The sequence below is a fragment of the Aythya marila genome (genome assembly GCF_965140915.1).
Source record: "Aythya marila genome assembly, chromosome: 3".
Lineage (NCBI taxonomy): Eukaryota > Metazoa > Chordata > Aves > Anseriformes > Anatidae > Aythya > Aythya marila.
The window spans coordinates 98,301,580-98,327,769 of NC_139044.1; the positions used below are offsets into that span (position 1 = coordinate 98,301,580).

The 26,190-nt window shown below is 40.2% G+C and overlaps 1 long non-coding RNA gene across 1 annotated transcript in view; it reads right to left on the bottom strand.

Annotated features, from left to right (window-relative positions):
• Positions 1–26,190, bottom strand: part of LOC309876150 — a 119,180-nt gene that overhangs the window by 11,375 nt on the left and 81,615 nt on the right. The gene's annotated exons all lie outside the window — the stretch shown is intronic.

Here is a 26,190-nt window from a genome sequence, read left to right on the forward strand (position 1 = left end):
TTATTCCTACGTGCGACTGCAATTACCAAGAAGCAGTGACCTTTTTCTTCCAGGCACTACATTTTCTACAGATACACAGCTTGTCAACTTCAAAGAGCCTTTCAGTACAATGTGAGGACCAAAGCAAGAATATATGTCATTTATTGCCTTGATCCATACTTTTGAAGCCTTTCTTTGCTTCAGTTGGCTCAGATCACTAGTTCACAGTCGTTCTCAGAAAAAAATTAAATTCTTCATAAGAACAGCCACACTAAGACACAGGGTTCAAAGTACGTCTGGTATCCAGGGAACACCAGTATTGATTGCAATGGGAAGTTCAGAGGTGGTGACTCAGATTTCCTCAGCAAGAAGTGAGCCCGGAGTGCGTAGCCTGAGGAAGAGAGACAAAAACGAGCAGCACCAAGGTGCAGAACTACCAACAAGGTGTTGGGAATAGGAAGACGCAAGGGATAACCCTGATCATTATCAGGAATTCTGAATACTCAATTTTATTCTTCTAGGATCACATCAAGAACCTGTGAATCCCACTTGCACTTCCCAGACCACAGCCTATAAACAACCTGTCCCTGCTATCTGTTCACAGAAGTCTGTGCCCCTTCCATACCAGTAAATAACTTTCACCAGGGAACAGCCTCTTACTATGATGCCAACATGCACAGCCTTTCCACACAGCTGCCTTGCACCCCAAAATAAAGCGGCTGCAACCAAGAAGCTTCCCACTGGGCAGCTCCTTAGCCTCAGCCAATGTCTAGGCATTGTCTGAGGAAAGGATAGTTTTGGCCTGAGCAAAAAAAAAAAGAAACCAGTGTCAAAAAAAATAAAAATAAAAATAAATGAATTAGGCTAGCAAAGGTTTTGCAGGGAGCAATAAGATAAGATCTGTGCACTGCATGGTTCTGTTTACTAGTACAGATGTAGCCTCAGTCCTTATTTACTGTCTGGATGAAATCATATCCATAATTTCTAATCTAAAATAAGAAAGAAAAAGGGAAAAAAAAAGAGAGAGAGAGAGAGAGAAAGGGCTCAAAGCAATAATCTGAAAAGCCAATCAACACAAAATCTATGTTAAAAAACTAAGCAGAATCTGTTCTCAAGAAGAAGAGCTCATGTCAAACTGTTGTGAGGAACACAAATATCTAGCTACCAGCCCTGTAAAAACAAAATCCTACAACCAGACTGAAGTCTTGCAGTCCTTAATAGGAACAAAATACTCCTTTCACTGCTAAACACATTATTATCTGGACGTAAACCTGGGAGACATAACGGAATGAAAAAAATACGTCATCTGGAAATTCAGTGAGTAGCTGTTGAAAACAATGTTAACTCTTTACTTTGTAATAAATCTCTGCACCTAACCCTACTGATCCAGGAGTGCATAAGCTGGAAACCTCAAGGCAGCTCTGCTACCCCAACATTTGACCGCTTGGTTCTTCTGGCGTTACAATGGGACCTGAAGCTGCACAACTGGGAATCAATGCAGGCTAAAAGGGTAAATTTTCATCTGGATTGGTTTTTTGCATGTGCTCAGATGGATTTTTCCACAGCCCTGGCAATGGGGGAGTGTAGGACTGGTCATCCAAGATCAGGATTGGCTCTTCTCACCAACGTAAATCCCTCCAGGGACCACAGGGTGATGACAGGCAGCCAAACCTCCCTGCAGTGCCCCTGCACGTATAACTCCAGTGATGTGTGCCCAGGTTCATGGTGGCCTCACCTGTAAGTTTGCAGAAATATTAATAAGGGTAATCTAAGGTTCCAGAAGACCTGTGGGAGCTACCACAGTACAAGGAAGAATGATATTTTGATCTCTCTCTTACCTAATTTCTCACTGTTGAATTTTAATATTGCTGCTGAGATGGGATAGTATCACAGGCCAGAATTGGCACTGTGGGAAATTAATTTATGAGCAAACATTCGAGACGTGTCCTGCATTCAGCCTCACAAACGAAAAAGTGGATTGTGTGCCCCTATTGCCCTACCCTTGCTGTGCTCCCAGCACAGATACAGAGAGTGCTCAGATTTGGCAAGTCCACCAATTCTCCAAGAGGGCAATCTCTTACCACCTCTAGTAATGCTGCAGCACAGCTCACAGATAATTACTGCCTCATCAAGTTTCCAAAATGTTCCCCATCCATCTTACCCATTCTGCTCACTAGCTATTGTCAGGAGCTTTACATATTTGATAGCGTAATCTTCCTTTGCTTATTATTTGTTTTTATTATTATTGTACCATTATAATCTCATTATAGTCTTTTCTAGTTTCAATTATTGTATTTATTTTTTTTTCTGAGTCACTGTAATTGCTTTTAGTTTTTAATAATGTTTAAAATTTCCACTCTCTGAAGCAAGCATTATCATTCCCATTACAAAATTCAGTTAAGAGGTTGTCAACAGTCTTGGATTGTGCTGCTCTTGGATTGATCTTTTTGCAGTGCATGATACATGGAGCATGTCTTGCCAATGTCTCCAGCCTACAAAAGTAGATTCACTACTAAACAACAGACTCATCAACTTATAAGAACTCATCACAGAACTTGTCTTCGTATTTGTATGAAAGAGAAATATGTTATAAAATGCTTAAAGCCCAGGAGCATTATGCATTCATTTTCCAATTCATCCAACTGTGGGAATTACTGGTTTTCTACTCTGGGTGTGCGCGGCAAAACTACAATTTTATGACAAGACTCTGAACTTCTGTGACTCAGCAGCCATTAAGCTTCCAAAACATAATCACATCAATAAAGTAATAAAGTAACTCCCCTCTGACAGAAAATAAGACATTCTCCTCATTTCCCATGCTGTAACCTGTCAGGAACCCACTTAAAATCAGTACAACTTTACTTGGTTGCATGGTTTGTCCCTGAGAAATGTTTGCAGAATCACTGCTTGAAATTCTAATGATGCCATTATTTATTTAACATAAAAACTTTGCTATCACAGCTGATTAAATTAATTTACATGCTTCTGACATACCAGGATTGATATTTTCCTTTAAATTTAAAATGCATTGATATTGTGTATTTATTTTATTTTTTTGCTGTTCTTGGTATTTTAAAGAAATTGCTTAATTACTCTCTTGTGTAGGCAAAGCACTTATGTAGCAAAAATACTTTAATAAGAATTGGGTTTTCTTTTTGAAAATAAGTAGAGCTGAATTCATGAATAACTTGGCAACAGCTTGAGCCCTCCTTTATCTAGGAGAATTATTTAAAAACGTGTACAAGTCCCACTGTGACAACAACACAATTCGCACATGCAACAAGAAAAATACTGCACTACTCTGCTCAAGAAACACTTTCCAATGTTTTGAGAAACATGTCTCTGCACTTAGTCTCACGCAAGTCACATTCATCACACACATCACAAGCATGTAATGTTTTCAGACTCTTAAAATTTGACTTTGAACTCAGCAGTTAGATGCTGAATATAGCACTTATTTGTGTACAAAACTAGATGAGGAAAGTTTCTGGGTATTTGTCAGGGAAAGACTGCTCCAGTGGACGCATGTACCTCTCAGCAAGCGACAGTTGATATCCTGTTATTCCATGTTACACTTAACAGTCAGATACATTCAGAGGTACTGCAATGAAACTGCTCTTCAGGTTGTTCATCTGCATAGCTAATGATCACTTTAAAGACAGAAAGCTCCATCCATGATAGCATCAAGATGAAAGTTAAAAGCTGTGAAGTTAAAGACAGCTGGGAATAAGATAGTAATTTAAGTGTAATTTTCAGGAGAATACACAGGCTGCATTGTACAGGTAGCAGGCTCTGATGAAGAAAGAATTTGGGCCTGCTCCTGGAGCCATTAATTACTGGAAAAGCCTCTCACATACAGTTTATTGTTTCACAAAAACCTGGAAAGGATTATTAAACCATCTTGCTCAAAGTCTATTTCTACAAAGACATCTACATTTTACACAAAAACTCCAGCCAACTTGGTTGTCTAAAACATAACCTTTTAGAGGCACTCATCAGCTCCATGTAATTGTGTTACTGGCTCCAGCACCAGCAACTTGACCACTGAAATTGCACAGCACAAAGCATTTTCAGAAAAAATAACATGCAATAAAAATTAGGAAAAAAATGGTCTACTTGGAATAGCAAAAAGAAGGAAGGATATATATATATATATATATATATTTTTTTAAGTTCAGTGGTTACCTCACTGCAGCTAATATCTAATTTTATATTTAGCCAAATTGGCAAACAGTAATTACAGTCTTAATGGCAATCAGTGTATGCACTCAGTTGCACAAGTAAATAAGTAAAGCAGCACAGATGAAGATCTTTAGATTTACCTGAAGCGCATTAGCACCTGAATGACAAGTAGTTTGCAATTTCCAATAAATGAAGGTGAGGGAGGCTAAGGAGCCTGGTGTTCAGAAGGGTTAACATTTGGATAGGAATCACAGTGCATGTCTCATGCATATTCTATAAATACACCTCTAACTAGACAGGCCTGATCTCCCTGAGCTGAAAGGGTCAAACACAAATTCCTTAGGTATGATAAATGTGATACAAAACAGATCTAAAATGGAGAAATGAACAATTTGTTATGGGAAGTGGCCATTCCACTGGCTAAACATCTTTGCCATCAATATATATATATATAAATATATCTTGTATGCAGTCTGTCTGTGTTATTGTTCTACTTTTTCCAGATAGATTGAAGAACTTTTTATTAGAAAATGTTTTTCACCCTGGAGTGATATTCATATGGTTCAACCCAAATACACCTACTTTTTCTGAAAACCCAAAGATCAAGCTCTAGGTCAAACTGTGAGGCATTTTACCCAGATCTTAAGGTTTTTGTTTGTTTGTTTGTTTGTTTGCTTGTTGTCTTTTTTCTCTTTTCTACATGTCCACAAGTTTATCCAAGACCTCTTCCACACAAGAAACCTGTAATGTTCTAATACTAATTTCAATAGTCCCATTTTTAATTCTCCCCTTCCTATTCCCTAGTTCTCTATTTAAATACCCTACCAGCAAGTCAGACTTTTAACTCCCACAAAACGTGTTTAGTCTCTTTACCACAGAACTGAAAAAGTTGAAACTTCCAAAAATATTTTATTATGCTGCTGTAGTCAATACTAGAATTGTGACCTTCCTTTATTGCTCCTAATGGACCACTTCGCTCTCCCCTAAACCAAAGCAGCTTTGTTGGAAGGTGTCCAGCTTACTAGGCACATATGAGATTGATTTATGTAACTGGCTACTCTAATAGCTATTCATGGTGTTCCAGTTGTTCATTTCAGATACAAGCTTTAAAAGATTTTTTTCCCATCTTTACCTCCAGGTTAGTGCTGAATAGGGTTAAACCTGCTGCCACTTGCTGCACATCTGTTCCACAACCTTGTTTCAATGCAGTCACGACAACATTTGAGGTCTGTCTTTTAACCAGCATCCAGCCCATTAAGTCTGTGTTCTGCTAAAACAGAACAATGGTTTTAAAATTGTCTGCATCGAGTCAAACTGCTTACAGCACTTATACACATTTGGCTGAAATGAACTAAAACCTCAAAGAAAAAATCTCTTGGCAAGACCTACTTTCAAAGAAACATAAAAAATTACAGAGTCTAAAAGTGTAACTGTTTACTAGCAAAAAATATGAGGTAGGATTCAGTTTTTGTACCAAATGAAACTCATTTGTTTCTGGAACTATCCTGATTGCTACTGGGCATACTGGTTTATGACTGGTGTGGATATATGTCTCAGTTCTCTCTGAATTATTCCAGTATTAATAATGAATCAGAAAACTTTCTCAAATAACTCTTTCCAGATGTCTAGATATAAATGACCTGACTTTACAGATACTAACATTTTTCTTAAATACCACTGGTATGGACAGTCTAAACAACTCACTTAATACAAGGCCTTCAACCTGTAAAGTCATATAAAGAATAGACTTATTTATTGAAACCCTCTGACTTCCTTTTTTAACATCTTCAAACTTCTTCAACTATGATGGGCTTATTCCTCTGCTTGTTCTTAATTTATTTTTTAAATTTGACTTTTCCCTACCAAGTATGTACTTTTCCCTGATGCCCTTGAGCTCACTGAAAATGATGAACACTTTCAAGTGCTTTGCTGTATCAGGTCCTAATCAAGGAAGAAATCAGGCCTACAGAAACTTTCCTATCTGTGATGACAGAAAGCCCAGAAGCCAGCTCTGCATCATTTTAATTTACACATCCATATTTAGAAATAACCTTTACATTTGACAACCAGGCTGATGCGATACTCAACAAAGACAAACTCACCAAACTTTAAAACATTATTTTAACACACTTCCCGGATGCATTAATGAACATCCCAGACAGAATATAAAGCTATTTTTGACTTGCACACCAATAGTTGGAACTAAACTTCCGTATGGAATAAATAAATAATAATAAAAACTTTAAGAAATTTGAAGTAAAGGCTTTCAAAACAAAACAAAACAAAACAAAAAAACACACAGAGAAGCTATAATTGGGCTACAGCTTCTTCAGACTCCTTCATTAGAAAAAAGTAACTGGCACACACAAGGTGAAAAAATGTTTTAATATTAAGAAATTTGCAGGGGAAAAAACCTAGGTGGAAGACAATTACACAGCTTTTACTACATACATATATGATCTTTAACTCATTTGCATAAAATACTTAATGTTCAAAATTATTATTGCAGCAATATGCCTAACCGAATTTGTATATTTTGTATAACATAAGAAAACAGAGCGATTAAACTCCTACATATTTAGTTCTTATTGTGTAATTTGAATGTGAACATATTCAATTAAAAATAGTTAAGTAAAGAAAACACAGATTACCACTGGGATGGTAGTTATTTTATTAAAATATGCCAATATGGAATTGCAGAACAAAGTCATTGTAGTCTTTTTGACTATTATTTACTCATTGACCAGTGAACATGCAATATTATCTGTGCACCCCAAAGTCAGTAACTACAGCATAAATTAAACTTTTGTGTTAAAAATTCCAATGCTGACATTAATGAGAACATGCTAAATGTTTTTCTTGGCTTTCTGCAAAGATCACTGCTAAATTAATTCAATGGAATGAACTAAGTACTATGGATAAGGATATAGAAACAAGAACTCTTTTAAAAAAGGCATGATTTACCACAGATGGGGGATTTCAGGAAGGCAAGAATGGAGAGAGGATATATTCGATAATGAAGAACCAGTCTATAAATGAACATATAATGGCTTTCTTAAAACTCAGCTTTTAAACTGAGACTTTCTTCTTACGCTTCCAATTCACATCATTTAAGAAGCATTAACACTGCTGGGCTGCTGTGTTGGCCTGCATCATTTGCTTTTCAATTAGTGTCAGAACAGAAGCAAATGTTTAATAATTTTTTTTAAAGATTTTGTTTGGGCAAAAACAAAACAAAACAAAAATAAAACAAACATATATTGGCCAAGAGGGTCAATGGGATCCTGGCGTGCATTAAAAGGAGTGTATCCAGCAGGTCAATGGAGGTGATCCTCCCCCTCTCCTCTGCCCTGGTCAGGCCTCACCTGGAGTACTGAGTTCAGTTCTGGGCTCCCCGGTACAAAAAAGACAGGGATCTCCTGGAAAGAGTCCAGCAGAGGGCCACAAAGATGATACGGGGCCTGGAGCATCTTCCTTATGAGGAAAGGCTGAGAGACCTGGGTCTGTTCAGCCTGGAGAAGACTGAGAGGAGATCTCATCAATGTGTATAAATACCTGAGGCGTGGGAGACAGAGGGATTCAGCCAACCTGTTTTCAGTGGTTTGCAGGGACAGGACAAGGAGTAATGGTCACAAGATAGAGCACAAGTTCTGCACCAACATGTGAAAGAACTTCTTCATGGTGAGGGTGACGGAGCATTGGAACAGGCTGCCCAGGGAGGTTGTGGAATCTCCTTCTCTGGAGATATTCAAGGCCCGTCTGGATGCCTACCTGGGCAGCCTGCTGTAAGGAACCTGCCTTGGCAGGGGGACTGGACCCGATGGTCTTTCAAGGTCCCTTCCAACCTCTTCAATTCTGTGATTCTGTGATATATACATAGAAAGAAAAAATAATAATAATAAAAAAAAAAATGAATAACTATAGGACATTGTTGGGATCAATGAACTCTGGTCACATTTTGTTCCCACTGAAAGAGCATATCTCAATGCAATCATATCATACTTGAGGAAAGGACTTTGTGAAGGCAAGATTTACCTTTTCCCATCAGGTTTAGAAAATACAGTCAAGGGCCAAGAATCTATTTCAATATTTTTTCCTGGAAAAGAGAAATCTCAAATCCAGTGCAAGTTTCCCGGTACATAATACATCATTGCAAAAACAGAAGCACTCGTCTATCCTCTGTGGCCATTACGGACTGAACAAACACCAGTAGGTTTAAAGTTGAAACAGGGTACATTCAGTTTGAAGTGTTTTGCACAGTATCTAATTGTAAGGCTGATCAAACATGGACCTTTTTAACATAGCCTTAGAAAGTCGTGGAACCTGCCCTACGCTACACAGCCATCAGAAGTGACCTCCCAGTGGGTACAAACAGAGTTTGCATTAGTGAAGGATAAGACACTATATGATCTATTATCTGAATGAGTTAAAATGGAAAACATAGGAAACACTTGAAAAGCCATCAATTCAGATACAATTACAATGAAAAAAATTGAAAAATACCTAATTGATCTTACTACAGTAAGTTTTATACTAGATTAAACAATATGCCATTAGGCAGAGTTCTTGTACATTTCACATTCTCCAGGTAGTCCACATGAGGAGAAATTATCATTCACATTGCTGTTAAACTATATACATATAGCTTATACATACATACGTAAAAAAAAGATTTAGATTAGTTATGAGGAAAAAAATTCTTCACTCAGAGAGTGGTGAGGCACTGGCACAGGCTGTCCAGAGAAGCTGTGGATGCCCCATCCCTGGAAGTGTTCAAGGCCAGGCTGGATGGGGCTTTGAGCCAAACTGTTCCATGATTCTGTACAGAACTAGGCAACAATTCCACAAGAAGTTGTGTTCATAGGCAGATGATGCTGTAAGTTCACAGTTGCCACCCATAAGGAAGATATCAAAGGTAACAGTACAGGACATGCTCAAGAAGACAGAGATATTACTAAACTGTACCAGAGAGCCTGAATTATGGACAAGCTTTATTTATCACCTATATAGAACTTAGGAAACGCAAACCATAATTCTTGGAAAGGAAGAATAATTCTGAAAAGCAAATCACAGGCAATAGGAATTGTGTTAGAGAAGGCGTTGCTTGTGAGAGTTTGAAAACTCAATCTCAAGAGCAACAACATTCTGGCATGACTGACCTGCCTTCACCATGGCTGGCCAGGGTGCAAATAGAACAGCCTTGAAGGTAAGAATGGTTAACACAAGTTCCATCCTTAACTTCATTGACCACCCACAAAACAAACAAAATACAACAACACATTTTTGTTTCTTTTGCAAAATGAATGGACTCTTGGCACTCCCATTCTATCCTACTCACATATCTTGAGAGACAAAATTCAAGACCTACTGTGCTGTGCATGTATGCCCAATGCCAGGGGGAAGCAGATAACAAAGAAACACCAAAAGATGCATAGTGCAAGCTAAACCTCCCAGGTTCTCTTAGAAAGCATAAGGTTAAGCCTTGTCTTCCATCAGATTCCTTAAATGGGAAAAGAAATATTTATGGTGCAATTTTTATACCTTATTCAAAAGATCCAACAGTGAGGCAACAAAATTCAAGACAAATAACAACAGTTTTTCAGGAAGCCATATGTCTTCTAAAATGCCAAGCAGAGATGTCAGTGAGAGTTAAAGATGCTCTGCAGTTTACTGTTGAGAGTAATTTGTCAATAACTTCCATGACTCCATGATAAAAGATTTTTTTTTTTTTTCAGAGAAATCAGCCCAGCATTACCTAATGCCAAATAGTTAAGAATGTGCTAGCCCAAAAGAGTAAATTACTTAAGTTTAAGCACACTGAATATCAACCTAAGAAGTGTCTCTTACATGACTGGAAAAAAAAAAAAAAAAAAAAAAGTGAGAAAAAAATAGGTAAGTTACAAAGAACAAAATCAGATCAAAAAGAAGGACACAAAACTAGAGAGAAAAAATCCTACAGGGAGCCACAAAACATTAGGCATGGAAATCAGCAAAATATCTAATAAAGTGATAAAGCTGACAAATAAATAAAAAACAAGGATGAGAAGAACTACCAACAAGGGAGAAGACTGCAGTTATTGACTATGCTGAGTTGTGAATGGCCCTAAAGGAAAAGGAAAACACAAAGCATCAGAGAATATATCAGTGATCTGTGATGTTCTTGAGTTACAACTCAACAAAATAAAAATAATGAAATGACATAGGATGTCTTCCACAAGGACTTACACAATAGAGTTTGAAAAGAAGAAAGATGACTACAGCCTCCCCACACATAAATTACTTGAGTAAACAAGTCAGAGAGTAGCTGGAGCAGAAAACAATGAATACAGACCAGCAACAATTACTTGTAATGGTTCCCAACAGAACTGTATCTTTGCAGCTACAAGGTTGGGATTTTGATTAAGTCCACCTTAAGGGCAAAATCTGCCTTTCGCAATGAAGGCAAATCTCATGCAATTAAAAGGACAAGCAATCAAATCTATTTCAGATCTACCTTTTCTTGAACTTCAATTCCCAATGACATGAAGTCCAATCAAAACCAAAAAATGGACAATGCAAACTTTCTTTCAAGCTAATATAAGAAATGGAAAGACAATCATATTGCAGGCTTACACTCCACCTTCCAGAAAAAAAAAAGAAAAAAAAAAAAAAAGATATATAAAAAAAAAAAAAAAACAACAAGCGAAATAAAATACTCTCATTCCTTTAAAATCATCTTTTTCTGCCTATACAATCTGATGTTCTTATATTAGCACTTTAAGTTCATCAGTTATGAGGGCTTCCTCACACAGCTAGTCCCTCTGAAGTGATAGAAAGCATCTGAAGAGTTTCAGCTGAACTTTACGGCCTGCCTAAAGAAGCTGTCTCATTTGGATGATACCAGGACACTTTTGGTTTTATGGACAGAAGTAGGTATTTCTATTTCTAGCCCCATCCAACAGCCTAGTTCTCATTGGATATCAAAGGATTCTGTTGCGTTGGTCACCATTGTATCCAAAAAGTTTCTCCAGTAACAACAATAAACACAATACTGTTAAAGAATCTGAAAAAATAAACCTAAAAATTGGGGTTTTGGTGTCTCACTACTGCCACCAGGAGAACAGCAAGGTTTTGAGCTATGCTTTGTGTTTCTCAGGAAAGGACCAACATCTTCCCTTTGCCCCAGCATCCACATCAATTTCTCTTCTACATTTTCAAAACCAGCTACCACTAAAAGTTAGCAATTGTTTTTGTCGAACACAGCAGTTCTTCAATGAATTAAGCATTACACATTGTCCATAGCGATGAAATATGTGAAGTATCTTGCTTATTGGATGGCAATTCTCTTCAAGTTGTTAAAATGTATTTAATATTACAAACTGAAGTAAAGGTATCGACCTCATTGCAATCCTGCATGACAGAAAAAGTTCAGAATAAATTCCCAGTAACTTGAGTGCCAGCAGTCTCTTCACCACACCAAAATCAAAGAGGTTTACCCCTTCCTAACTTTGGCTATTTCAGTTTTGACTTCTTCGTTTCCAAAAAAAACACTCAAGCACAGGTCCTGCTCAAAGTTAAAAAGGGAAAAAAAGTCCTAATTTGGAGAGGATACCTAAATGAAAATAACTTATTGCTATGACAGTTTAGTTTATCCATTTTTAATTCATCAAATCTCTACATTTTTGAAGAGTTAGGCTCTTTATCATCCATGAAAAGTGAAAGAATCTAGCAAAGTCATCTCTTTGATATAGCAGTATCTATTCATTCTGACCCTGACTCTTACTATAGATTTCACTAAGCCACTTGAATTCCTTCACCACAGTTTTTATCTTTAAAAATCTGACTACCTCTTTCAGCAGCAGGGGAAGACTCATTCCTAAAACATAAGGCGAGATCAGTAATCCTGCGGGAAGTTCATTGTATCAACAGTGAGTACAGAATTCGCCTCCTCAGCTCAAACTCTCCGGTTCAGCACATGCACCTGCAACACATGGGGCCCTCAGCATGGCAGGGGACATGCTCCATGCTCCATGCCCCAGTGCTGCCAAGCAGAGGTGGAGGCCATCCTCCTCACCATCCTTGTGGTGTTTAGCTGTCCAGAACACACACAGCTCTCCCTGCTGCACAAACTGCCTCAAGGACCACAACGAAGCATCGCTACAGAAGATGATACTCCATTTTATGAGATGCAATTTCTTCCACGAAAGGCATACTGGTTATTCTTAGAAAGCAAGACCTTTCCAGCTACACCCCTGAAAGACAACAAGCAGGTTCAAAAGAAGGAAAGTTCCTGCAAAGGAAGTTTTATTTTTCTTTTATTAGCGAGCAACAAGTTTACTTCTACACTTTAAGATTTTCCTGTTTTTGAAGCACTTTAGATGTTATTAAGCACCCACTACTCTATGAGCTAAGCAAGTATTACCTGCAGTAATGCACTAACTACTGGCACCTACCACCCCACAAACAGTTCAGGAAAATGATTAAAGACCAAAGCAAAAGCCCTCAAAGGTAGCAGAGAAGTCTTCGGTGAAAGGAAGTAGACACATTACTGTTTGGATGGTCAGATGCACAATACCTGCCACCAGAATAATGCAGACAGATATTAATAAAATGAATGTCCTACGAAGAGGAGGCTTATAATACAGCACATTTGTTTATTGTGTCTTCTTACTATTACAGTTTCCATAGAGACTGGGAGAGTTCGAAAATTTCAGCACCGGGCAACAAATTCTAATGATCTTTTTTAAAGAATCGTTACAGCATATATTTAGTGCACACAGAACACATCAGCAGGATTTATATTCAGGTATATGAAACACGGATCACCAGTCCTAATGCAGAGGTGCTCAGGACTGTGCAGGATTTCTAAGTCTTTGTGGCAACAAGAGAAAGATCGCTCCTTTTAACACATTAATATGAGTCCACGCCATGCTCGTTCCTGCTCTTCAGGCTTTTCAATTTCATGTTGCTTCCTCCAATTGCCCTCCAAACAAGCACAGGAGCAAAAAGTATTGAGGCGTTTTCAAAATATGCTTCCCTTTCCCCGAAGCTTATGTGATATCTTACCCCCTACATTTATAATCACCTACAGTTTAACCATGATGTAATTTCTTGTGCCTTGTGGGCTGATTTCTGTGACTCACCATTTCCAAATATATTTGTGAAGGTGGTTCATGAATTAAAGTTCTGTCAGCTGAAGCCTCCAGCATTGTTCTGCCCATGTTCAGTATGGAGGCTCCTGGCTCACAAGAAGTGTTAATGGTACAGTACAGAGGATCAGTCCTCAGTTTACAAAGGACACTCAAGAAGCCATTATATAATGTAAGACAGTCTGTAAATGCCCCCATGGCTTTCTGTCATGACACCATTATTCTTTGGGAAGTTTAGGTTTCCTATATATACCACTAAAAATCTTCAGATGATTCATCCGCAGGGTTTGCTGTCAGATGAACGCTGTTGTGAGTTATGCTTCTCGTGGTTTCTGCGGGGCTGTGCTCTTGCCCATTGCCTCTTCCCTGATTTTAAGCCACGTCCGAATAACACCCTTATTCTTTGCTTGTTCACAGCACCCTCTTAATCAACTAGAAATTCGTATTTCCTCACTTAAGCAGTTAACTACCTAGGTCTAGCAGACTAATATAGTTCAATAAAATTAATAGCATCTACAAATGACAATGTGCATCCAGTCTTGCAGAATTACTTTCACAGAGGTGTACTGAAACACCGCTTTCCTTTATGAGGAAATGTCATCTTCTTCTTTGCCCCTTCCCTGTCCCAGTGATATTTGCCACAAGGGTGATAAGCTAACAGGTCACTTTTTGCTGTTCTTAGGCTCTTATTCTGCTTTTCCTCCCTGTTCAACAGCATTCCTCCTCTTGACTGCCACTTTGGGAGAGTGTCTTGTCCAAGGCAGAGTCACACTGAGACACCTAAACCACATGCATGGAAGCATTTGCTACGTTTCAAGCTCAAGTGCAGAGACTACAGAGCTGCCTCTGGTCATGTACTTCTACAATAACCACCACTAGCAGCTTCGGGGATCAGATGCCTTATTGGTGCAGAAGCATTTGATATTTCCCATCATGACAGAAAGGAGACAAGTGGTTAAATTACTGCCTGTTGTGCACGATTGTAGACATTAGCAGCTGTTATTTATAGTGCCTATTATGTTATAGTATCCCAAAAGACAGGAGAACCACGTCATGCAGCATTACTACAAATAAAACCATTCTAGCATAGAATAACCCTTTTAAGCATAGAGAATATCACTGTAGGTTATCTTTAAACGGAAAGCATGAACAGCTCAGATGTTTTGATAACAAAATGTATGTTTTAGTACTCCTTCCCCCCCCAGCTAATAGAAGAAGAAAGGAAGACAGGAAAAATTGTACATTAATAAAGTCAGGTGAAAGAAAAAAGGTAGGTCTGGAAGAAGTCTCCACCAGTGCATCAGTGGAAGTGGGATGTCTTTTTCTGGAAAATGCACAGCCCCTGTTTTTGTCATGGAGAGGCCTGTATGCCACAGCTTTGTAGGTCTGTTATTAATCTTAGGGAGTTAAATGCAAGTCACAGAATCACAGAATCACAGAATTTTCTAGGTTGGAAGAGACCTCAAGGTCATCGAGTCCAACCTCCAACCTAACGCTAACAGCCCTCCACTAAACCATATCCCTAAGCTCTACATCTAAACGTCTTTTGAAGACTTCCAAGGATGGTGACTCCACCACTTCCCTGGGCAGCCTGTTCCAATGCCTCGCAACCCTTTCAGTGAAGAAGTTCTTCCTAACATCTAGCCTAAAACTCCCCTGGCTCAACTTAAACCCATTCCCCCTCGTCCTGTCACCAGGCACGTGGGAGAACAGATCAACCCCCACCTCGCTACAGCCTCCCTTGAGGTACCTAAAAAGAGCGATAAGGTCGCCCCTGAGCCTCCTCTTCTCCAGGCTGAACAAGCCCAGCTCCCTCAGCCGCTCCTCGTAGGACTTGTTCTCCAGGCCCCTCACCAGCTTCGTCGCCCTTCTCTGCACCCGCTCAAGCACCTCGATGTCCTTCTTGTAGCGAGGGGCCCAAAACTGAACACAGTACTCGAGGTGCGGCCTCACCAGAGCTGAGTACAGGGGGACGATCACCTCCCTAGCCCTGCTGGTCACGCTGTTCCTAATACAAGCCAGGATGCCGTTGGCCTTCTTGGCCACCTGAGCACACTGCTGGCTCATATTCAGCCGACTATCCACCATCACTCCCAGGTCCTTCTCTGCCTGGCAGCTTTCCAACCATTCCTCTCCCAGCCTGTAGCTCTGCTTGGGGTTATTGCGCCCCAGGTGCAGGACCCGGCACTTGGCCTTGTTAAACTTCATGCAATTGACCTCAGCCCATCGGTCCAGCCTATCCAGATCCTCCTGCAGAGCTTTCCTACCCTCAAGCAGATCGACACACGCACCTAACTTGGTGTCATCTGCAAACTTACTGAGGGTGCACTCGATGCCCTCGTCCAGATCATCGATGAAGATATTAAAGAGGACCGGCCCCAGCACCGAGCCCTGGGGGACGCCACTAGTGACTGGCCTCCAACTGGACTTGGCTCCATTCACCACGACTCTTTGGGCCCGGCTATCCAGCCAGTTTCTAACCCAACGAAGCGTGCGCCAGTCCAAGCCAAGAGCAGCCAGTTTCTTGAGGAGAATGCTGTGGGAGACGGTGTCAAAAGCCTTGCTGAAGTCAAGGTAGACCACATCCACAGCCTTTCCCTCATCCACCCAGCGCGTCACTCTGTCATAGAAGGAGATCAGGTTCGTCAGGCAGGACCTGCCTTTCATAAAGCCATGCTGACTGGGCCTGATCGCCTGCTTCCCCTTCAAGTGCTGCATGATGACTCTCAGGAGGATCTGCTCCATGAGCTTTCCTGGCACTGAGGTCAAACTGACAGGCCTGTAGTTTCCTGGGTCAGCCCTCCGGCCCTTCTTGTAGATGGGCGTCACGTTTGCTAGCCGCCAGTCGATTGGGACCTCCCCCGATAGCCAGGACTGTTGATAAATGATGGACAGTGGCTTGGCCAGCTCCTCTGCCAGTTCCCTCAGTACCCTTGGGTGGATCCCATCTGGCCCCATCGACTTGTGCACATCTAAGTGCCGTAGTAGGTCACCAACCAGTTCTTCATGGATAATGAGGGCCAAATCCTGCTCCCCATCCCCTTCCACCAGCTCAGGGTACTGGGTATCCAGAGAACATCCGGTATTGCCGCTAAAGACTGAGGCAAACCAAATTAAGCACCATGCCTTAGAGCAAACCAAGCATCATTTGGGCCTCTTATGAAAATAAAAGTTACCTAACACTGAGCATCTCAGACACAGAACCTGATTCCCCATCCTCTCTCATTCTTCTAGTAAAAATGGGGGTAGGGAAAGGATAAAACAAAGCAAACGTGATTTCTGGAAATATATATTTATATATTTAGGAGTTAGCAATGTGAGCTCTGTTCCTCATTTTTTCTAATTTACATCCTTTTTACAATAAAACTTTTAGCTAATATCCATTATTCCCATGTTCCCTAAATATATACATATATGTATGTTCTGTTCTTCAAAAGAGCTTCCACAAAAATGGAGATTATGTTAGAACTGAACTGAATCTGGGATAAGAGTTTAGCGGGCACTTACGATGCTGTTTCCATTACACTTCCTCCTCTCAGAACTGGGATTCTTCCCAAATCAAAGAAGGATATATTTTTAGGACAACAAACTAGTTAAATTGAAATTTAAGGGGAAAAAAAAAAAAAAGAGAGAGAGAGAGAGAGAGAAATAATATAATGTTGAGGAACTGGCAGCAAATAAAAATGTGTTTGTTACTTCTATGCTTTGCACAAGTGAATGATTAATGCATACCAGCCAAGAGATCTGTCCTTATTTTCGAGTTGCCTCGCAGTGGCTGGAGTGAGACACGACACTAATGAAACAGGGAGCACAAATAGTTCAGTGTAGGCACTGAGACCTTTAAAAGGTGAGGGAACAGTTTCTTCTGGCCCATAATCAAAGCCAGATCCACCAGTGGGAACAAAGTCCCAGCGTGGCCTATTGCATCCATATGAAACCAATGAATCCAAGACTCCTCAGGCTGCATTACAGCTATAATCCTCCTAGACCCATATGAATTCCCTGTGCTCCTCGCCATTAATTGGTGGTTGTTCTACAAAACAGTACTAAGATTTTATCTTCTTTAGAAGCACATTTTACCTTACAGTATGAGTAGAAATTTCTGTCTTTCGATTTCTCTGCTCAATTACATGCTCTTTACCTCTACCCACACAATGCACTTTGTTGGCAACACCGCACATTTTGGCAGTGGACCTCAAAACTGTATTCCTTCGCAAGAGAATGCCTGTGTATAGTACACTCACAGACACATACACACCCCCTCAGTCCACGTGATTCATATACTGCCTGGGCAACCATTTCACAAATAGATGGAAGCACTGAAAAACAAAAATCCTGACCTCTGGCATATAGAAATCAGCCATTCTACTCACTGCCTTTGTTTAGCAATGCTCAGCCACATCACATTATTAACAGGACTGGTTATCAGAGCTGTATGGAGTTTATGATGTACATTTGTTATCTCTTCCTTCGGTAGCTGAGCTGTACACATTGGGAACGCTTTACAAAACATCTCAGAAATAAAGGTCAAGAAAGCTTTCCTGCAAGAGATGCTGTTTTCTGAAGAGAATTTCCTTCCTACACACCTTCAGCCACCAGAGCTCTTCTGATGCTAGACAAAGAGATGGCAAACACATATGCCCACTCACATCTCTGCCTCTAGAAGAACGCTTTACCAAGTTAGAGCCCCTTCTTCAGCCCCTGCTCCCCCACACACATCCTCGTCAATGCACATGAGGCTGAGATTGCTGTGAAAGTGGTATTTTACAGCTCATGGGTTATATTTAGTCCTCAGAGCACCAGGGCTAGTCAGCCTTGCCTTTCAGGGGAGGATGTTGTATTGATCTCGGGACATGTAATGTGACGTCCAAACATCAGCTTGCTCAGTTTTGGTTTGAGGACTACGTAGTTTGGGGTGAAACACAATCATGACTTCCAATAATGGTAATGAGAGGGAAAAAAACATCAGAAAGGAGGGACAGACTGGGCACAGTGAAGGATGCTGAACACCAAAAAGGACTTCTAGCCAGCTAGGGTACTATGAAAAGGCTGAAGCAGTAGAGCACTGTGTTAATATCTTGGTTTTGGCTTCATAATCCAAATGGCACAGAGATCCGGGCCAGCTAGGGTCTTAAACAATTTTATCCTCACACATATCCAGAATCTCCTGACCTGTCCAATTATCGTATGTGCAACAACAAATATTAATTAGCTCTACTGCTGGAAGTATTGAAGACATTGAAGTAGTCAAGATTCCTGAATACTGGAGCACTGGCACAGGTTTCCCAGAGAGGCTGTGGGGTCTCTCTCTTTGGAGATCTTTGAGAGATGCCTGGAGATGCATGGTCTTGGGCAACCTGCTCTGAGTGTCCCCCTTGACATCACTGCAAACTATCTGATCTTCAGCTCTTGCCAGTTGTTCCTCATCCACACACTGAATCATTGCAAGAAGTGGAACCAACACCCTGGTCCCTTACAGCCGTGCTCCCTGTGCTGCTGATCTGTAGGTATTAGAAAAGCTAGAGTGAAACACTGACTGAAGACCAAAGTTCAGGTAACAGGCTTGTATTCAGCTTGCAGAAACAGAAACAGGAAATCTAGAAATGAAACCTCACCCCCTCAGGGATATTAAAATAAAAAAGTTCAGTATCTTTACCCAAACCACCTGATATTTAACTATTTGAATTTCATTCATTCCTACCATCAGATCATCTTTCCAGAAGAAAAAAAAAAAAAAAAAAAAGTCCATCTTTTTCCAAGACTTTAGCCAGTGTTAACATGTTCAGCCAAGTCAAGTCATCTGGAAGAAGAAAGGACACAGACAAAAGTATACAAAAGTTTATGCAGTGCAAAAATGGAACATTAGACATTAGCTAATCAGCTATCACGTCACATTTAGAGAATGGTTACACTCTGCACTCTTTTCTAAACAAATCCAGGTGGGAATAAAAAAGGCTCATTAGGAAAAAAAAAAAAAAAAAAAAAAACAGTTTTAGATGTATGCTAGTGTAATATACATGGAAGAATGGAAGAGGGGGGAAAGTGGATTTTTTTAGCCTAGGTGTTAAAAAATAAAGAGAGGGAAGACCAAATAAGGCCTTCAGACAGGATATCTACAAGGAGCTGGGGAACAGAAAGTACCTATTGTCCAGATGAGTTAACAAGCCCAAGTTGCAGCAAGGAAGATGTGGGTTATGAACAAGGAAAAGTCTTCAGTGGTAAGGTCAAGTAACCTGAAAACAAGGCCTGGAAAGGCTAGCAGACATCTGTCAGGAAAGATGTGGGTATAACTGATCCTCCCTGGGCACACTAGAGGCTGGGTCCCTCCCATTCCTGCCTCCCTGCTAGCTTCGTTGATCACTGCAGGCAGAGTAAGGAAAACAGTCCAGAGAGCCCAGACCTCCTCTTCCCCAAGGAAAGGCTAACATTAAACATAGGCTGAGGTTCAGCCAGCAAGAAAAGGGCAGAAGAGTGAACATAAGAATGAGTTGTTTGCAATAACTAGGAGGCTCACCCCACGATACACACCTCCGCACAGCTCTGACTCTGCTGGTCAGGTCAGGTCAGTAATGCAGGGGAAAAGGGGCTGGAGAGCAAGAATCTCTAGGGAGAAATGAGGAGTCCAAATTATGCTCCAAATGCATCTGAGGATATTCTTTGTTTCACACTCAGACTGGAGCATTTAAATTAGATCTTCTCTGGCCAGGATGATTTCCTCCCTCAGGTTCATTCTCCAATTAATTGCTGTCAACATTTTTCACAATGTGAGTTACATTTGACAAGAACTTCTGTCACAGCTTATCACCCCTGCCACTGGATATCACTTCACACCCTTTCATCTGTTTTTGCTTGCACAGTCCAGTTCAGTTCTCCCTTCTTTATCCTTTACTAGTGACCCCGTACACCTCTACCGAGTTATGGTAACTGGAATTGCTCATAACAGGTCTAAATGAGAGGAATTTATTTATTTGTATTTTGCAAAGGTTAGCATCACACGACTGGTCAACTGAAAGCAAAACAACCTTGATAGCAAGGTATGAGAACTTCCGGATTAAGCAGAAGATTAAGAAAATACTTACTCTTGCTTTATTTTCACCCCTCTAATTCTCATTTCCATGGAAACAGGGCTGGAAAGTACCAGCAGGCAGCCTGCAGCTGAACATCTGAATGAGAGTGCTCGTGTTGAACTCAGCAAGCAGGCAGCAGGTGAAGCCTGCAGGAGCTGCCTAAAAATCTATAGCTACGTTTTGAAAGGAAAAGGACAGCCTTGAGTCAGGCAAAGGACTTCTAAGCAGGATTACACGTAACCCTAGTGAATATTCTTGCATTGCAACAGCTGATAATCTGACTTCATCTTCTGTAAAATGTAAGGATAAAATTTCTTTATCTCAGCTGCACCAGGCAAGAATCCATCACAATTAATTAAGCACCCTGAAACGTTCAGATAGAGGATGATATACTAACAAAAAGGATAACTTATTTTTTGTAACAGAGCTTTGACTTCCAGACACTGTCCTGTAATTCCTTCTGTGAAATCAAACTGGCTGCTGCCCAGTCCATACACGTGCGTTTTGAGTCCAGTCATACGGATGGCTCTTCTTACAAACATCCATTCCAGTTTAACTAATGTATATATGGGAAAAACAAACAAACAAACAAAAATAGAAGCTAGTAATGTATTTGCTAGCTATAAAGCACATAGGTTCTGAGCACCACTTCACATTCCTTGTATTATAAAAGCTACTAGGGCAACCCAATTGTACATATTAAGGAGAAAAAAAAAATAAAAAAGGAAAAAAAAAAAGGCAATGTTAACTTCTTTACTCACTTTAGTAAAGTTTCATAGAGGAATTCTTTTTAATACCATCTTAGATTTTTCGCCGGTTCAATATTTGCTCTTCAAGCAACAGGAAGAAAAGCAAACAAAAGAAGGATGAAACATTACTGTCTTGGGCTATGCTTTACCCAAACAAGAGATTGGTTATTATTAAACTCCTGCTTTTGTATCTAAAGCAATTACCACTTTCTCAAACAGATATTATTCATTCTTTGTAGAGAACAGAACACTGGTCCCACTTTGTGTCAATGCAATTTCAGCCAATATAATGGACAAAACAGAACGATCATAACGAAGGAGGTAATGTCTTAGGCAAGTGCAGTATCGGCACACAAGAACTGACCTGAAAATGGATGATGAAGAAACTTGAGACAGCATAAATCTTTCTTTTCTCTTTTTTTGAAGAGTGTTATTTAAAGTTTAACAGAGCTATTTATCAGAATCAAGTCATCCTGATAGGTGTGGCTGTGCTTTATTTTACCTCCGTTCTCCTTTGCCATCGGAGAGGAAATGTGAGCTTAAAGCACCAGAGAACAAATCAACACGAGAAACTGTTAGTGACTATTGATTCATTACTTCCTCTGAGATCTTCAGCAGAAAAAATGAGCCCAAATTTAGCAGTCCACCACATATCAAACTCACAGCTATGACGGAAAAGGATAGTACAGAAGCTGCTTGTGCAATTTTCTTGCATCACAGGAAACTAATAACTGTGCTTCAAGAGCACAACCATGGCAGACACAGCGTATACCCATCAGCATCTCTGCGGTGCAAGAATATCCATTTAACAGCTGCAGCAATGACAAAAATTGCACAGAGCACACTCTGTTAATGAGTCCCACTGATAAGTCCCTTTTTGCTATACCAGGTATATTTGTATTCGCCTTGAGGATCACTTACAGGGCCAGATCAGAATGCTGGGAGCCCTGGCATAGGCAAAAATCAAACTCCAAATATTTCACTGATCTAGACTGAGCCTGATTAAACATAGCATACACAAAAGCATAAGCTTTCACATAAATTTCCTCTTTTTCTTTGCGTGAAAGTATCTATAGCTAAACAACCCATATGCACTGCCTAAGAGCTCTACTTCAAGCAAGACTAGAAATAAAACAATTAAAAAATAATAATAATTTAAGAAGTAATCCACATCACTGAATACTGACTTCTCTTTTTCAAAGCTGCATTTCTACCTCTCATTTATTTATTTATTTATTTTGTAAGGAATGACAAGATATTCTGTACTTAAAGGCTACCTTCATTTCAAGGGTAGAAACCAAACACACTGATCATACTGTACAAACAGCTCTCCCAACCATCATAACTGCAAACCTTGCTAAGGGGAGAAGGGAAATGACAGCCCTGGCATCTGTTTAAGATTTACAGAAGTGCTCAAACAGCAACAAGAGGGACTTCTGACTTGGCTGAAGAGTTCCAGCAGGCTGGGGATGGATCATTCCTGGAAATGTTTGTAAAGGGAATTATGGCTGGCTGCACTGGATGCATGCACGCACCAAGGGTGGTGGACATACATCAATAGGGGTGGCTTATTTCTTCCAGCTGCAGCTTGAAAGAGAGAGGAATATAACTTGAGAAAATAAGGAAGCTGCTCCCCGCCAGGTCATTAGTACCTTCACACTGTTTCCCCTTATGAACTTGTTAGTAACACCTGTACAGAGCATGTAACTGCTTTTCTCCCAATTACCTTTATACCTGCTAATGCACCGCAGTTGCTGCTGGCTGGTTAACTTAAGGGAGATGGAAAGAAACCAGGAATGGGCATCAGTGAAGTTGTTCGTTGTGCTTATGGCAAACAAGAAGGAAGTACAGAATAAAGGAGTCTGATCTGGGATCTTTTGCCTCTTGAGGCATGGGTTATGTGGCAAATACAGGTTCTGGATACTAGCTAACATGGTAATGAACATACGTTATGCCAATATGTGCCATATGAATTTGTTAATTTAGTAATGAAAATATACTTGTGATTAAAAGAAAGCCACAAATAAATTAACACTTCAGAAATGAAACATCATCATCTATTAGAAAAGCTTAATGCAAGCACTCAGCTCAGACAGAGATCTTGTAACTGCTTTATTTGTTTAAAAAATAAAACCTTCTTCCACCTTTGAAGCAACTAATCTCATTAAATATGTCTTCCAAAACTGCATTGCTAGATAGCAGCTGAATTACTTTCTATCCTCCTTTTTGAAAGGTTCTGCCTTAAATGTTTTCATAGCCAAGTTATAAGCACTGAAAATAAAAGTTTGAGGTAGATGGGGAAGGTTATCTCTGCCCCTGTGTCGTTTCTTCCCATACATATCTCTGTTCTCTGGTTTACAGATACAGAATATTGACACCAAGAGAGTCCGTGGTGGCACTTCAACCTTTTACATGGTGAAGGAAGAGTCAGTGGGACTCGCAGTTTTCCAGGGCACAGGCGATCCAGGGCCGTACTAATTCAAAGACTTGTTACACGTATTCCCTGAGACTCCAGGATGGACAAGGCTTGGAGGGCAGCCAGGTGAGGGGATGGGATGGCCTGGCAGCACTGGCCTCACCATTCTCCAGGGCTCGTTTCTCTCTTGGGGATGCAGATCCCCAGCAGCTCTTGTGCGAAGACTGTGAAAGAGGTTGGTCAGAGGAGCACTCTTCAACCTGTAGCTGAAGACTCCTAAACTGGCCACTCCTGAACTCCTAAATAGATATAAACAAGTGGGGAAACTAATACTGCTTCTGCCTTTCACCCATCCTCCTCCCCACATCTGTGCTCTTCCCCAGTGGTTTTGGAGGTCTTGTTTTATGCTTCTTCTTCTCTTTCTTCTCCCATTCCCCCATCCATCTCTTTCTCTCCTTTTCATTAGGAACACCCAGCGCTGCACATTCCTAAATTCCTCCAAACACCAGCAACTGAACACAACGATCTGAAGCTTGCAATCCGGCTGTTTCTTCAGACTCACTTAATGAGAACTGAACTGGCCAAGATTATATACAATGTACACATCTGAATTCAGATAGCAGGTTCCAAATTCACAGAAATTTAATAAATGCCTTCTTCTTAGTGTAGACTCATGGATTCTGACACAACCAAACAGGAAAATGGCTCACATATCTCTAATCAACTCCACCAACCAAACTCAGCCTCCCAGCAATGTAAATCCCCTACCGCAAAGTAGTTCCAAGCTGCCTCCATCAAACAGACACACAGAAGACAGGAAGGAGCAAAGAAAGGACAGACAGCCTTAATTATTCACTCTAGGTTACATGAGAAAATGTGAATGGAAGGACATGCAAACTGCTCTTCTTTTCAGGGCTGCAGAAGGCAAGCTCCCCTGCAAAGGCCACAGCTCCATCTGTAAGAGCTCCCGGAGAGTACAGCTCCCCAGGTTGAAAACAGGCTGACAAAATGTACCCCCATAAAATCCTGGCAAGAGGGCCTGCTGCTCAGACAACACACTGGCAATCTTCTCGCTTCTGTTTAACCTCTTTTGTGTTGGGATCCTACAACTGCACCTGCAATCTGCTAGAAATTCAGTCATTCCTCTCCTCCAGTAAGGAACTGAATCCCCTCCCCACACACACATCCTCTCTGAACTCTTCTTCTACTCCTTTCTGCCAAGGATTTAAACACCATAAATGAGGGAAACAGGGAAAACGGAACACAGACATTATCTACTTTGCACCTGCTGGCAACTCCCAACTACACAGTAGGTAGGCATAAAAATACTCGTAGCAGTCACATAGAAGCAGTAGAAATGACAACTATTTTCATACCTAAGTGTGCTTGAGTTGTACAGAAGTTTTTACATGCCAGAAACTAATGGGATTCTTCTTCAAAGAGCCTAGGTCAAAAATCTTCAAAACAAAATTTTACCAGCAAGCTTCTCTCATGCACAAATGAAAGCACTTCCGAAAGTGACTGGGATTTAGTAGGTACTTGGTATTTTATATAAACAGCTTTCTTGATATTGATTATGAAGGCATATTTCACCCTGTTTAGCCAAATGGTAAGATTCTCAGTGCCCAACACCAGGCCATCAAACTGGCTTTGATACCTACTTGATGCACTTCTGTACAAGTCAAGAAGAGTTTAGTCATCAATAGAACCTGGATCAAATCTTTCTACTACAGATAAAATTTTAAAAGATAATCAACACAAGAGTACACAAAACAGGCTTTGGTCATTATACAGTGTTTCCTTGGCAAAGTTTTCAGGAAATAAATACAAAGGCAAAGTCTGTCTGCAATCTGTTCACTAATTACAAACTTTCAAATTCTTTCCAGAAGAGGTGTATTATTAACTGTCTTACTATAATGTACTCCTCCCATGTTCACAGATGAAAATGGAAATGAGATTTTAACTTTTCTTTGAGGAGCTGCAGGTAATCACGAGTCACACTACAGTTCAACACAGTCGTCAAGTTCTCTATGCAATTACGCTCAGTGCAAACTGCACCTGAAATACAAGTAACAGCAAGCCAAGGAACAAACTGGTTTGTTTTAATTGTCACTACTGGAAGGGGGGGGAAAGGGAAGAAGTCTTAAGAGCTGCAAGCATTCACATATATTCTATTAAACAGGTACTGAAAACAAGCTGTGTTTTTTCTTCTGCCTCTCTGAAATTAGTCTGTTAAATCAAACTCACAATTCCATCCATATTCTGTCAGTTTCACCCAACTTATAACATTCTAAAAATGATTTTAAAGCTTATTTTAGAAGAAATTGTTTTCCCTGTAATAAAAGAATGTAAAATTACTTAATCGTTTTCTTCTTGTCCATGCTATTGTTCTCATCAATTCATTTGTTCTGGTCACAAACTTATTATTTAAGTCTCCTGCACAATAGCAAGGCATCATTAATGATACACCCTGTGTCATATTCTAACCCCTTAGTACCTAAAAAATAAGCACAAAGCAAGCATTTATCTGCAGTCAGAACTAACACAAGACTTTCACACTTCTGTGAATCAAGAGGACCATATTTCAGACTCTTTCTCTTTTCTCTCCAGAACTGTAACTTTATAATTAACAAGAGACACTTCAGAAATTCATACAAGTACCTTTATAA